We start from the raw sequence: 12,332 nt of genomic DNA, 5'->3' as shown, positions 1-12,332 counted from the left end.
TGTCCTTTCTTTCTTCTATAACATTAAGATAATCATATAGTATTTGCATTTCACCCTTAAATAAACCAGGTATTTCTTGAATAAAGCCAATCTAGTCATGATGTATTATCCTACGTGTGTATGGTTGATTTGGTTAACTAATATTTTAGTTTTTTAAAAATCTAATTCATTAGTGAGACTGAGCTATAATTTTCCTTTCTTGTAATGTCCTTGACAAGTTGTAGGATAGTTACACTGGCCTTAATGAAGCAGAAGAGAGTCAGAAGTGAGAAAGCTCCAGAAGCGTCCCCATACTAGGACAAAATACATCGATACAGAACAGAAACTCTGTTCTAAGAGCGGTTCCTCAGGAGTGAGAAAAGTCCAGAGGTGCCCCAGGGCTAAGACAAAGGATATCAATACAAGACAGAGACCCTGTTCTAAGACCCATTGTCCCTGCTTTCTAGAAAAGCACTGAATCATGGTGAATTATGACTGCACCTGTGCAGAAGATGCTACACGACCCCAGCTTCATTATAATAGCATTATAATAAGTTAGCATGGTGAGGACCCCCTCTCCCAGTGGGCAATCCAGGAAAATCACAGGAGACTGTATGCACAGTAGCTTAAAAGTAATATACCGCATTTTGCCATTTATAATGTGTGTTGGGAACTGTCTGCCTGGTTTCAGGGACTTTAGATTTGCCAACAGGCGAGAGGGCCCCAAGGCTGAAGCTGAGCAAGGAGGCCTTGGGAAAATAGGCCACGGAGGAGACAAAATCGCCCTCACATCACCCTGCTCGGCCCGGAGGATGGCTATTTAGTCAATGATAGGTAAGACCCCTCAATGGCAGTGGCAACCTAAGACAGGCACAGGTCACATGGGAACCATCAGGGAAGGACTTGGGGGACACAGAGAAAGGGTAAAAGACCCTTACCCCTCAGCTTTGATATGGCCAGAATCCTCATTCTATCTGAAAGAAGTCTCCTTATGTCTTGGATGCTCTGCTCTGCCTGCCTGGCTCAGGCTTTAAACAATACTAGAGGCAGCCCTAAACTGGATCAGGCGGTTCCTGGGGGAAATCAGGCCCAGAAGTAAATTCCTTGAAGCATGCATTGTTTTTCCCTCAAAGCTATGATAACTGGCTCATGCTGGGAAGGAAATTTACATTATTCATAGACCCTGACCCTAAACCATTTGGCGCTCTTATGTTTACTTGTCTTGGGCCCATGCAAATTGGTGTGTTCCTGCCCTTTGTCTTCCTCAAACATCACCTATTCTCTGTAAACATTAACATACTGAAGTAATGAGATTACCTATACATTCCTACTACCTAGCCCCCATTGATAACATTGAACACAGGGGCTTGGGGCATTCTCCATTAGAGGGAATTGCCACCCGCTTTCCCTGGCAGACTGAGAAAGTGTCTGGAATGGCTTATTTTTATTTCCCCATCTGTGACGACCCGGACTGGCTCTGCGGGACAGAGTCTGCCTCCACCTCAAATGTGCAAATTTTTGCCCAAATTTCTGAGGGAAAAATAAGAATGCACATTATACGTGGGTATAATAATTCTGTGTATCATGCGCACAAAAAGGTGGGTGCACATCATACATGGTAAAATATGGTAACTGCTTATACACTCACAATAATAGCCCACCAAAACTAGCCAGGAAATATCTGTTCCATAAGAATAGAATTCCTCCTGCCACTGAAGGTCAATCTCTGCTTGGAATGACCTGCTCCCACGTTCTGTGGAGTGTACTAACGCTTAATAAATCTGCTCTCTTTCTGCTATAAACTCTCTGTGTGTTCAGGTTCAATTCATTGTTTGCACTCACTAAGAACTTGGTTATCTGTGCTCACCTGTGACATTAACAAATTGCTTGATAGAATTTTTTAATAAGTAATATAGGACTGTGGTATTCTTTGTGGAAAGGTTTGAAATTATGAATTCAATTTCCTTAATATATAATTCAGATTTTCTATTTCTTCTTCGGACAGTTTTAAGAAATTGTGTCTTTCTAGATATTGTCTATATCATCTAAATTTTCTGGCATAAAGTTGTTCATAATATCATCTTTTCTTTTAAATGTTTTAGAATCTGTAATGGGCAAACTTTCTAGTCTTCATACTGGTAACCTGTGCTTTTTCCTTCCCCTTCCTCCCTGCATTAACAATTTTATTAGTTTGTTTTTTTAAACCCAGCTTTTCGCAATGTTGATCTTATCTGCTGTGTATTGGTTTTCATTGATATTTTTGCTCTTTAATATTTTTAGTAAACACTCCCAGGGCAAAAATCTGCTCATGAGTTCCCTTGGGTCAGGGCCCAGTGAGACCTCACTAATGATTTTTAAATGTTTTTATAGTGATCCAACTTTTTTAGTTGTCTTTGATGAGAAGATTGGTATAATCAATCAATTTGCCAATACTGGATGTAGAAAGCTGAAAATTTTAACTGTTTACTTTAAAAATTTATGTCAATTACCATGCATTGTCTATTCAAAAATATAAAAATAATCTAAAAAATAAAATAGCAATGAAACAGGCATTTTATACATTTTCTTGTGGGAGTATATATTACTAGAATTTTTTTGAAAGCAATCTGGAAACATGCACCCAAACTCAAAAAGGGTACATAACCCAAAGGTCCACTGATAGACAGATGGCATATTTTATACATCAGTACTCCACTTAAATGTTAGTATTCCTTTAAGGGGGCAAATGAAACATCTGTCATACTTCAGTGTGAATTAGCTGAAAAGGAGTTTGACTATGGCAGTAGGTGATGATTCAGAATAGGCAGGACTCCCATTTCTGAGAGGGGTTCTACTTAAAATTTCGCTTTATCTGGGTATTATCTATAAAGTTGTCAAATGGAAAGTAATCATACCTTAAAAAAAAAACAACTTAACTCACTGGTGCTCTATACCACTGAGGGAAAGATACTTCACTCAGACACGTTCTGGAGCTGAAACCTGCACTTGCTGCCCTTGTGGACTGGGCACTGAGGACCTGCTCACATCCTGTTCGGTGACCAAAATAACCTCTGCAGAGATGTCAGAGCTGAGTCTCAGAACATAGCGACTGCTGTAATAATAAGGGGGAGGAGAACTCTCTAATCCCAGCATTTTCCATGCACTACTGTTGTTAAAATAGTTTCTGTGGAAGAACTTATGTAACAGTCCATCCAACCACAAAATTTTAGAGCAGGGATCTCAGAAACTGTACAATCTGGCCCTCTACAACCATGTCATTCTGGGCATGGTGACTGCTCCTACTCCTCCATGCTGCTACTTTTTCCCCCTAAATGTTTAAATTCTCCTTAAGAAGTTACTAGTTTTCTGATCTGGTTATAAAAAGCTCAAAACATTACCAAAATACAGATTTACATAGTAAAGTTCCCCCATAATTTTATCACTAAAATAACCACTATGTTTTAACAGTTTGTTGCTTATTCTTTCTAACCTGTTCTCTGGTAAGGAGCTAAATTGTATACAATTAAAAGAAGGTAACAGCACATATATGGTTTGAAATTTCTTTTTTCCTTTTGGTTTATTGTAACTTTGCATGCCTGTATAACAGAGTTACTTCAGTCTCTCTTCATAGATTTATGGCAGCCCACTTTCCATATGAATATACAACTGGGTGAATGCCTTCTTTTTTTTTCATGGTTACAGTGCTTCAAAATGCTTTCCTACAGGCACACCTGTGCTGGGAAAGATGTGTTTCTATAATGGATTTCTAGAAGTAAAAGGCTAAGATGGAATGTAGCTATTTTTAAGCTGCCCTCAAGGAAATAAGAGTTTCTGTGTGCCCTAAACACTGCATATCAGCAATATTTTTTCCCTCCTCAGCCAAATTTTTAAAGGCTATTTTATTAAAGAGCAGTTTCAGATTCAGAGCAAAATTGAGAGGAAGGTACAGAGGCTTTCCATGTATCTCTGGTTTCCCTTATATCTCCAGTTTCCCCTCCAGCCTCCCTCATTATCAACATCCCCACTATCATGGTGCATTTGTTAAAACTAATGTACCTATAATGACACATCATAATCACCGAAGTCCACAGTCACATTAGGGTTCACTTTGGGTATTATACATTGTGTGGGTTTGGACAACTGTATAATTACATGTATCTATCATTAAAAGATCATACAGAATATTTTCACTGCCCTAAAAATCCTCTGTGCTCCAACTATTCATCCCTCCCCCTCCCCAAACCCTAGCAATCTCTGATCTTTTTACTGTCTCCAAATTTTCCTTTTTCCAGAACGTCATACAGTTGGAAGCATATAGCATGTAGCCTTTTCAGGTTGGCTTCTTTCACTTAGGAATATGCATTTAAGGTTCATCTATGTCTTTTCATGGCTTAATAGCCCATTTCATTTTAGCACTGAGTAATATTCTGTTTTCTGGATGTACCACAGTTTATCCAGGTACCTACTGAAGGACATCTTGATTGTTTCTAAGTTTTGGTGATTATAGATAAAGCTGCTTTAAACATCTGTGTACAGGTTTTTGTGTGGACATAAGTTTTAAACCCATTTTGGTAAATACCACGGAACATGATTGCTGGATTATTATAGGGTAAAAATATGTTTAGTTTTTAAAGAAACTGCCAAATTGTCTTCCAGAGTGGCTCAAGGGAATTTTTCATTTTTCATTCCCACCAGAAATGAGTAACAGTTCCTATTGTTCCACACTCTCACTAGCATTTAGTTTTGTCAGTGTTTTGGATTTTTGCAATTCTAGTAGGTGTGTAGTAACACCTCACTGTTGGTTTAGTCTCCAAAAGTTCTTATCCTTTCTGATTGTGTGTATGTATTTTCTGGAGGGGAGGTGAGGGGGACTCCTATTTCCAATGTTAGAACCTTGCTAAACATTTGGTAACACTATACTATCTCCTTATGGCATAATACAGAGTTAACACACTGACCAAAAGCTCTGAATAGGTGGGTGGAGATGGTGAACTCTGTGCTTGAACCAAGTTGTACTGTAGTGAGTTTGGGTTCTGATCACGGGGGCTCCCTGTTCTACCAGCTACCTAAGGCCAAGTGGCTGAAAACATGGGTTCAATTTGGAGGCAAATACCTAATTCTTGGAACAAATCATGGAGACATCAGAGGCTTGGGGTCATTTGCCCTGCTACTCTTAAGTGCAGTTTTCCAACAAACTTCACCATTCCTAGGATCTGTCATTTCTAAGTTTGGAACACCCACAGACCTATCCTCTCCCATACATGTTTTAGGCTATAGTGTGGTCCATCAGACAGAGCCTATGTGCCTTCAGGTTTTAAGAAATTTCTCAGAACTTCTTGTCTTCTAATGGTACTAATTATTTTGCAGTGCTGTGTTACATTTTTAAAAACAAATGTAGTTTCTGTTATTTTTAGAAATTTGGGTGGCCCATGTGCTTAGTCCACCATCTTGATTTGACCTATCCAGGCCATTTTAAGATTTTGGGAAAAGAAAAATGTAGCTCTTAGCTGTCAAATAATTTGGACCCCTCTGGTAGAATAAGAAGAATTAAAAAAATAGATATATAATTACCTAGTCTATGACAGGCACTTTATATATGTTATTCATTTATTTGTACAAAAAATGTGAAAGGTAGGTATTATCATCCCTGATGTAAAAAAACAAAAAACAAAAAAACACTTTAGACAGAAATAGTAGTAACTCACCCAAAATTATCTGTAAGCCATGTTGTGAGGCTGGGACCTCAACCAGCCTCTGACCTACTCAATTGCAGATGAAGAAAATGAGGCCAAAGTACATAACCAATTTGCCAGAGTAACCATGACCAGAAGCCTCACAGCTCCCTTACATATTTTCCTGTTATTGCCTCCAGGTGGAAAATTACACAATTTCAATAACAATACTATCAGCTTTCTGTTTTGTTAACAATGCTGCATGTGAGATTCCCTGTGGGGAGATACAGCTATGATGAGAGTTAATTAACATTAACCCAACTAAAGGCATCCCAGGAATGCAGTTCCTCTAACTTGACAACAATGGCATGTCAGTAATCTGATAAAACTCAAGTGGTATCACCTAGGCTTGTATAAATGTTAAGATTTTTTATGTAAATAGCCGATGAAAACCACAGATTACTCAATCAAGTTTCATTTTTGTGCTTCCAACTTTGCCTTCTCAGCCTACTGACTAATGTGTTCCCTCCCAGCCCCCCTGCCCTGCTCCACTGCTGTTTTCCACTTTTCCTGTGATTTAGAAAAAATGTTTCCCCTGGTAACCATTTTTCCTGTTACTCTCTTGGCTGATTTTCTGCACAAAGAACTGTAAGGCATTTATCCCCTAGGGAACCAGTTATTTTAGAGGTTACTAAGAAGTCAGTGAACATTTTTCAACATTCCCTTCTGTTCTTTGTTTTAAAGAAAGCTCTGGTTTTGTTTCATTTTCTGCTGGAGACTTAAATGACACGAAGCAAAGCCTACTTAGTTTAGATTTCCAGGTAAAAAAGTTTTCAATTTTAAGTTTCTACTAAAGCATGTGGAATGGTTTTAATATCTGGGTGTTTTATTTTGTATATGTGTTTAACACTTGAGGAAATCAGCTCTTACTAATAGATATTTAAAGTTTAAATTGTGCATATTATTCTGTTTACTTTTTCTCTTCAGGGCGAAAACTTCCCAAGTATTTCACAACTTATGGAATTGGGATTAAATATATTTTTCATATGTTTAAACAGAACTAAAATGCTCAGTGGAACTACTAGTTGGTTTGAAAATTTCTCTACTTAGAAGTCCTAAAAAACCATAAAGGATTAATTAAAACTTTTTCATTTGAAGCCTGTTGAGTGAAGTTAAAGGGATAACAGCATCTCATTCCTTCATGTAGAAGTTTAAAATCCTAAATTTTATATTGTAAAAGGTGACTTAGGAATGTTGATGAAAACTTTAAGGAGAAAAACAGTAAGTTAACCAAGATTTACAAGTGATATTTACTGTTGGGATAAACACAGTAAGTGTTAAAAGAAGAATTTACTTGATCAAAATAATACCTACTGTGATTTGAGTGCCATAAAATTTTACCTCTAGAAATGTATTAACTCAATTGCAAAGTTGCTTATTAGACATTAAATGCTATGCAGAATTCTATAAATCATTGGAAAGAACAAAGGTCTAGTCATCAATTATAAAACTAGTATTGAGAGGCCATTTGATAAAAGTTACTTAAACATTTCACTGAGACTATATAGATTCTGATTTTGTTACAATTAAGATAGCTCTGCAACTTTATTTCTGTACATATCTACTTAGATTTCTGGATTAGTAAAAGTAGGCCAATTTGTGGGGAAAAAAGAAAAAGAAAGGGAACCAGTTTCCAGGACAGGGAACCTGGGAGAGAGGTGAGCTCAGGCACCTTGTTAAGTGAGTGCTCACAGGAGGCCCAGGGACAAGAGGATACCTGAGACCCTCATGAGAGTTTATCTCCAGAGCCCTCAGGTCCAGCGCCCAGCTGCCCAGAACTCTTTCCCACCACAGGAGCACTTACACATATGACTGTCAAAGCAAGAACATTTCCATGTATGTTTAATGCACAGCATAGCATTTATACTCTCCATCAGAACCCACTTGTCGTGCCACTCAGCTCATTCTCCTTCCAGCCTATCTCACAGTCCGTCTTTTCATAAGCTCTCTCCTGCTGTTATTGCTATTCCTTTCTGATATTAGCTTGCTCTCTGAATTCACTTTAACAATTTTAGCTGCCAATCAGCTAAGGGGTGTGCTACTTCCTTACATTTTGCACGTTAGTTTTTCTAAAAGTAGATTACAAAAATTTGTTCTAATATAGTTTCATTTCAATGACCTACAGTAAAGATTTCAAAGTGAATGAGGTAATTAATGTACATACTGTATTTTGCAGTGCATAATGCATTCCCGTGTACAGTGTGCACCCACATTTTTGTGTGCATTATACACGGGATTATTATACCCATGGTATGTAATCATTGTACCCATGTATAATGTGCATCCTTATTTTTCCCTCAAAGCTTTGGGCAAAAAAGTGCACATTTACATGGTGAAATACGGTATATACTGAACAAAGTTTACAGTGCTGAGGTTAGCTGACATAAAGATACCTTAGAGGTGGCAAGTCAGAATATGATCCAAAGGCAACCTGACTAGAGGAAAATGGTTTTGTTGGATAAAATCATAAAAAGAACTATTGAAATTCAAGAGGGCAAACTAAGCAGATATCACACCCTCTTCTCTCACTAGATCCCTAGAAATAGGAGAAGACATATTACAAATACACACATGAGTATATAGTTACACTAGAAAATAAGGAGAATTGCCGAGACAGAAACTGTGAGGAGTCCTGCGAAGACAGCAAAATGTGGAAATGAATTTAAAGAGAGAAAACATAGCTGTAGCATGGGAGAGAACTAAGTAAAAGAGAGCTTATAGGGAAAAAAGAAGTTGTTAAATTAAAAGATCCCAGGAAGGATGAAGTAAACACAGACACACCCCTCTACCTTATAGTAAAACTTCTGAATATTAAAGATAAATTGAAAATATGAAAAGTTTCTATAGAAATAACAAAGGTCTAGTAATCAATTATAAAACTAGTATTGAAAGGCCATTTGATAAAAGTTACTTAAACATTTCACTGAGACTATATAGATTCTGATTTATAGAAAGAGGGAAAATGAGATTTATTAGGAAGAGATGAAAATCAGATTCAAGTTAAACTTTTCACCAGCAACACTAGATGAAAGAAACTGGGAGAATAATATCTGTAAAGTATTGAAGGAGAATAATGTTGAAATAATTCTATTTCCAACCAAACAGAATATTTTCTGATATAAGAATTTAAAATTTTTACAACTCACAACATTCTCTTTCAGGAAGTGGCTATATTTTAAGAGGAGATAAAACGATTCTGAGGGAACGTCTGCTTCTAATAATGGCAGGCTAGGCAATTCAGAATGATTGACCTGCTGAGGAAAATTAAACAAGACAGGAAAATAACAGGACCAACACATGGGAAAGGTCTGAAACCCAAAGAGGTTTGGAAAAGCTTTTCTTCTGGAGGCCAAGAGGCTTAGTATATAGCTTTAAAACAGCCTCATTAGCCAAGAGAGAGACAAAACTCAAGTTTCCCAAAACTCAAGGAAAAGGGCCAAGCAAGCAGCAAGGGTGGCAGGGAAGAGAGATGCTGGTGAAATCCTTAGGCTTGGTTTAGGACACAAAGTGCTTCAAATCACTTGATCTATAATTAGTAGTGCCCTTAGCCTCACAGGCAAAGCAGATGTAAATCTATTTGGGATAGAGAACACATTATCCTGGGCTTCAAAGTATTTTCATAATTTTTCATATACAATGTCTGGCACTCAAGCAAGAGCCATCAAGCATACAAATAGAAAAACATGGCTAAAGACCTAAAAAAATACAGACTACAGAAATAGACATATAGATGGTCCAGAATATGGAGTCTTCAGAGAGTACTTTTGTGACAAATATGGTCAAAAAAGTAAAATGCAAGATTGAAAACTTCAGTAGAGTCAGAAGCAATAAGAAAAACCCACTGAAAACTCATAAAAAAAAAATCCAGCCACACAACAAAAATAAGGAAGTCAATGAGTAGATTTAATAGCAAATAAATCACAGTTGAGTAGCTAATTAGTGAACTGGAAGGCAGATTAAAAGAAAAACCAGGATGAATCAGAGTCACACAAGAATGAAAAGTACAAGACAAGGAAACAGACATTAAAGACATAATAAGAAATGAACAAACAGAACAGAAACAAGCTCATAGATACAGAAAATAAACTGATGGTTATCAAATGGGAGGGGCATTTAGAGGGTTGGGGGGCTGGTTGAAAAAGGTGAAGGGGTTAAGTAGTACAAATTGGCAGTTAAAAAACAGGGATTAAAAAATAGGGATGTAAAGTATAGCATAGAGAATATACTGATATTGTGACAGAGGGATCACTTCATAAGTTACATAAGTGTCTAACCACTATGCTATACACCTGAAATTAATATAGAGTGCCAACTGTAATCGAAAAATTAAAAAAAAACCCAAAAGGACAAAACAGAACAAAAAAAGATATAAGAAGACTAGCATACATGTAATTGTAGTTCTAAAAGGAAAAAGAAGAGAGAAGCAAGATAGTATTCTTTGAAGAGATAAGGGCTTAGAAGTTCCCAAATTTGATGAATCTGAGGCTACAGGTTCAAAAGTGCTATGAATCTCAAGTAGGATAAAAATAAGAAAATCATAAGTATAACAGAGTAAAATAGCTGAAAGCCAAAGCTAAAGAGGACATTTTCAAAGTAGCCAGGAAAAATAGTTATTTTTAATAGAGAAATTAGTTGGACAGATGACTTCTTAATAGAAATGACAGAAACAAGAAGATATTGAAATTAAATCTTCAAAATGCCAAACGAAACCAATTAGCAATCTAGAATTTCATACCTAGAGAATAGAGCCTTTCAGAAAACACGTAACATTTATTTTCAGATAACCAAAATGAGAATTGGTCATCAGTTGTCTTGTACTAAAAGAATTAAAGATATTCATCAATCAGAAATGAGGTAATCCTAAGAGAGGACTGAATATGCAATAAGAAATAAAGAGAAACAAAAAGGATAAATGTTCGTGTCAATCTAAATTAGTGGTTCTCATCTAGGGGCAGGATGATTCCATCCATACCATAGGATACATTGGTAATGTCTGGAGATATTTTTGGTTCTCATAACTGAAGGGGCATTTACTGGCTTGAGGCCAGGGATGCTACTAAGTGTAGAAAGGCCAGCCACCCTACAAAAAAAAAGAATTATCCAACCCAAATGTTAACAGTGCTAAGGCTGAGAAAGCCTGATATAAATGAACTTTTGAGTATAAAACAATAATAATAATAATCTTTTGTGGGTTTAATATGTAAAGAGGTAAAAATATGTGACAAAAGCAGCATATGTGCTAGGATGAAGCTAAAGGTGTCCTGGTCCTTTCATTGTACAGGAAAAGGTAAAGGTACTGATTTGTATTAGACTTGATAAGTCAAGGATGTGTGCGTGGTAACCTACACAAAGAACAGAATAGTAAAAGTGTGTAACTGCTAATGTAATAATAAAAACTAAGTAATCATTTAAAAAAAATAAGAACAAGTAGAAAAAAAAAAACAAACCCAGAACAGGCAGGATAAAAGAAAGCAAATAGTCAGGAAAAAAAGATATAAACTGAAATACATCAACTATTACTTTGAATACCAATAGATTAAATGTTCCAATTAAAAGACAAAAGTTGTTAGACTGCATTAGAAGTGATGTGTTAATAGAAAATATAGCGAGCCCTGGCCAATGTGTCAATGGGCTGAGCACCAGCAAGTAACCCGAAAGGTTGCTGGTTCAATTCCTGGTCAGGGCATATCCCTGGGTTGTGGGCCATATCCCCAGTTCGGGGCATGCAAGAAGCAACCAATGGATGTTTCTCTCCCTCTCTTTCTCTCCCCCTTCCCCGTGCTCTGAAAACAAATAAATAAAAGTCTTTAAAAAAAAGTATATTGAAAATAGAAGAGTATAAAAAAAGTTGAAAATAAAATGCAAAAAAATATATTAAGTAGACATTAACGAAAAAAAAGTGGCTACATTATTAGACAAAGTAGATCTTATGACAAAAAGCACTACTAGTGAAACAGAAGGAACCTAACAATAAAAGCACCAGAAAAATATAACAATTATGAATTTGAATATACCTAATATATAGACTCAAAATATATCAAATATGACCAAAATGACTTATAAATATTAAACCAAATCCAAAAATAAACCCAAAAGATCATACAGTTTAAAAACAGTAATGACTCTACTATTATTGTATTTGTAAATTAAAACTAAAACACAAAAATACTTCCAGAAGACATATGTATAAGAATAATGTTGGATATAAAGCAAAATGTTGGAAAAATTAAATACATATCAAATTGTTGAATAACTTATGAAATAAAAATAAAGTGTATAGACCTGATGGATTTATATACATTGACATAGAGGGTGGGGCAAAACTAGGTTTACAGTTTTTTGTGTAGAAAATAGTATCATAATAAATAATAATACAAGAACAAACTGTTTTGCATACTCACAACTGTAAACTTACTTTTGCCACACCCTGTACATATGCATATATCCAAAACTTATTACTGAGTGTGAAATTTATTATGTTGCAGCATAATATTTATCATACAACTCCATTTGAGTTTAAATGTGTATATTCATATGTGTTTAGAAGGGGTCATGAAAGATAAACTGAAAGAGGGGTCAGGAAGCTATGGCCCCCAGCTGAAATCCTGTTTTGTTTTGTTTTTTTAAACAAATTGCTATCAG

At 36.2% G+C, this 12,332-nt stretch overlaps 2 protein-coding genes across 2 annotated transcripts in view; one reads left to right on the top strand and one right to left on the bottom strand.

Moving 5' to 3' along the window:
• Positions 1 to 12,332, bottom strand: part of CENPP (centromere protein P) — a 329,764-nt gene that overhangs the window by 60,647 nt on the left and 256,785 nt on the right. The gene's annotated exons all lie outside the window — the stretch shown is intronic.
• Positions 6,355 to 12,332, top strand: part of ECM2 (extracellular matrix protein 2) — a 44,497-nt gene continuing 38,519 nt past the window's right edge. The window contains exon 1 of the mRNA XM_054588008.1: positions 6,355 to 6,451. The gene's annotated coding sequence lies outside the window, so the exon portion shown is untranslated. The remainder of the gene's footprint in view (positions 6,452 to 12,332) is intronic.

This window comes from Pteronotus mesoamericanus, unplaced genomic scaffold, assembly GCF_021234165.1.
Source record: "Pteronotus mesoamericanus isolate MK-2021 breed Mesoamerican mustached bat unplaced genomic scaffold, CSHL_Meso_final scaffold_125, whole genome shotgun sequence".
NCBI classification, from domain to species: Eukaryota; Metazoa; Chordata; class Mammalia; order Chiroptera; family Mormoopidae; genus Pteronotus; species Pteronotus mesoamericanus.
This window is presented reverse-complemented; position numbering and strand designations above follow the sequence as displayed.